Source organism: Trichechus manatus, unplaced genomic scaffold (assembly GCF_000243295.1).
Source record: "Trichechus manatus latirostris isolate Lorelei unplaced genomic scaffold, TriManLat1.0 scaffold00072, whole genome shotgun sequence".
In the NCBI taxonomy this organism is placed as follows: Eukaryota; Metazoa; Chordata; class Mammalia; order Sirenia; family Trichechidae; genus Trichechus; species Trichechus manatus.
In genome coordinates this window covers 11,016,856-11,018,948 of record NW_004444008.1, presented here as the reverse complement: position 1 = coordinate 11,018,948, position 2,093 = coordinate 11,016,856, and the positions used below count along the sequence as shown (strand labels likewise).

At 48.3% G+C, this 2,093-nt stretch overlaps 1 protein-coding gene across 1 annotated transcript in view; it reads left to right on the top strand.

Moving 5' to 3' along the window:
• NDUFS6 (NADH:ubiquinone oxidoreductase subunit S6) overlaps positions 1–2,093 on the top strand; it is a 15,463-nt gene that overhangs the window by 11,135 nt on the left and 2,235 nt on the right. The window lies entirely within an intron of this gene.

Below are 2,093 nucleotides of genomic sequence, written 5' to 3'. Positions count from 1 at the left end.
TGTTCCCAGTGCTAAAACTTTGAGGAAAAGCTTTACAAAATGGTAGCGTCTATAACTGACAGAGCTTTTTAAAGATAATTCAGCCTTTCCAAAAGGTTGCACGTGTGTCTGTGACTCCAGGGCCGCAGTTTTGGCGAGAAGTGTTTGGCGTTACCTGTCTTTATGCCAGATGAAGCCATCTCTGTTTGTGGATGAGTGCGTGGAGGACGCAGTGACACTCGAACGTGTTCTTCTGCCAGAGCGTTGGTTGGCTTTAGAAAAATAATTAACTGAGGTCGACAGTGCTTCTCTAAATTATTTTCCAGATTTTCTTGAATGGTGCCCCCGCCCCGCTTTGTGAAGACTTACTTACGCCTGTTGTGTTTTCTTATCCTCACTGACGCACTAGGCCTGCACCCGTCAGCGGGATCCGGGCCCAGAGGGCCAGAAGCCAGCCTGGCCCTGGTCTGCCAGGACTGGCTGTTACTGCCGTTCTCACCCACGGTTGTAAGCACGAGCTAAGAGTAGCGATTGAACCAGACTTGCAGAGTAACCCGAGGCAGACTCGTAGCGACCGAGTCGGAAGTAAATATCTAGTCGGTACTAAATTTTCTTTATTGTCTTTTTTTTGACTACATGTATATAGTTTGTTTGACTCAGAATCCAAATAAGCTTCATATATTACAATTGTTCCTTTTAGTCTGCAGGTTCCCGTTCATGCCCCCCACCCCACCCTTGTACCCCTCTACCTCTCTCTCTCTTTGCTTGGAGTTTGTCAGAGAATCCAGGTCATTTGTTCTCTAGTTTTCCCCAGCTGAATTTTACTGGCTGCATCCCTTTAGCTTGTTTTACGTGTCCCCTTATCATCTGAATTTTTCTTAATTGGCTCATTCTGTGTTTTGTGCTGCTAGACGATGTTATGTCCTTCCGTCGAGAGGAACATACTGGCTGGTTGGTGCTGGTGGTGGAGGTGTGTCACAGGGGCACAGGAGCCAGCTAGAAAGGGCTACTGGACACATCTGGGACCATCGGAGCACCAGAAGAGTTCAGGGCTGTGTTGTAGACCTTTGGAGAAAACAGTGAGGCCTCCGTGGGTCCGTGCCAATGACGCATGAATGCACAGGGGAGGCGGAGGGCGCCGCCGCAGGCAGGCGTGCCGGCACTGACTGCAGGGCGCTGGCTGTGGACGTGCAGGATGTCGTTCCGCCACCCGCCCAGTACGCTTGGTTCAGGCGAGGATCATCAGTGGCTGCAAATCGGGGGGAAGTGTGAAGAGGGGCAGGATATTTGCAGGGTATAAAGCATCTCCCACAGCCTGCTTAATTCCAAGGGAAAAAATAGTAACCAGATGGTGGAGAAATCAGCCAGCCCTTGACCAGGTGATGATAATCAGCGTCGGCAGTGAGGGAAGGAAGTGTCGGCAGGTGTGACGCCTGAGAAGGGGAGGGCATCGCTGAACCCAGCTTCGGAGAAGAGCAGACACCCAAGCAAGAATGCTCCTTTTAAAAGGAATGGGGGGCAGGGACTGTATGCTTCAAAAACGTCAGTGTCACAGAGGTTAAAGCTGTGGAAAACTCTCTCAGTCACCTAGTGCTGCTGTAGCAGAAATACCACAGGCCGGGGCTGTAAAGAACAGTTTATTTTCTCACAGTGCTGGAGGCTAGACGTCTGTCCCTTCTGAGCCTCTCGCCTGGTTTCTGGTATCTGCTGGTGGTCCTTGGCGTTCCTTCACATTGCTTGGCATCTGCCTTCCCCCGTGTGTGTCTCTGTGTTTATTGGTCTTTTTATAACTCACAACTGATTAGGGTTAGCATCTACCCCACTCTCATATGACCTCATTAACATAACAAAAGAAAAACCTTATGTCCAAACAGGATCACACCCACAAGTACAAGGACCACGACTTAACCCTTATTTGGGGGCACACAATTCAATCTGTAACATATTCTTATGTCAATATAACATTTACTGAAGTCAATAACTGTACTGAGGTATATAAGATAATATCCATATGAAATACACGCTGAAGTATTTGAAAGTAAAAGGCCGTGACATATACAGCTTACTCTCAAATAGTTCAAGGGAAGAAAAAATGTGTGTAGAGAAAGTGAAAG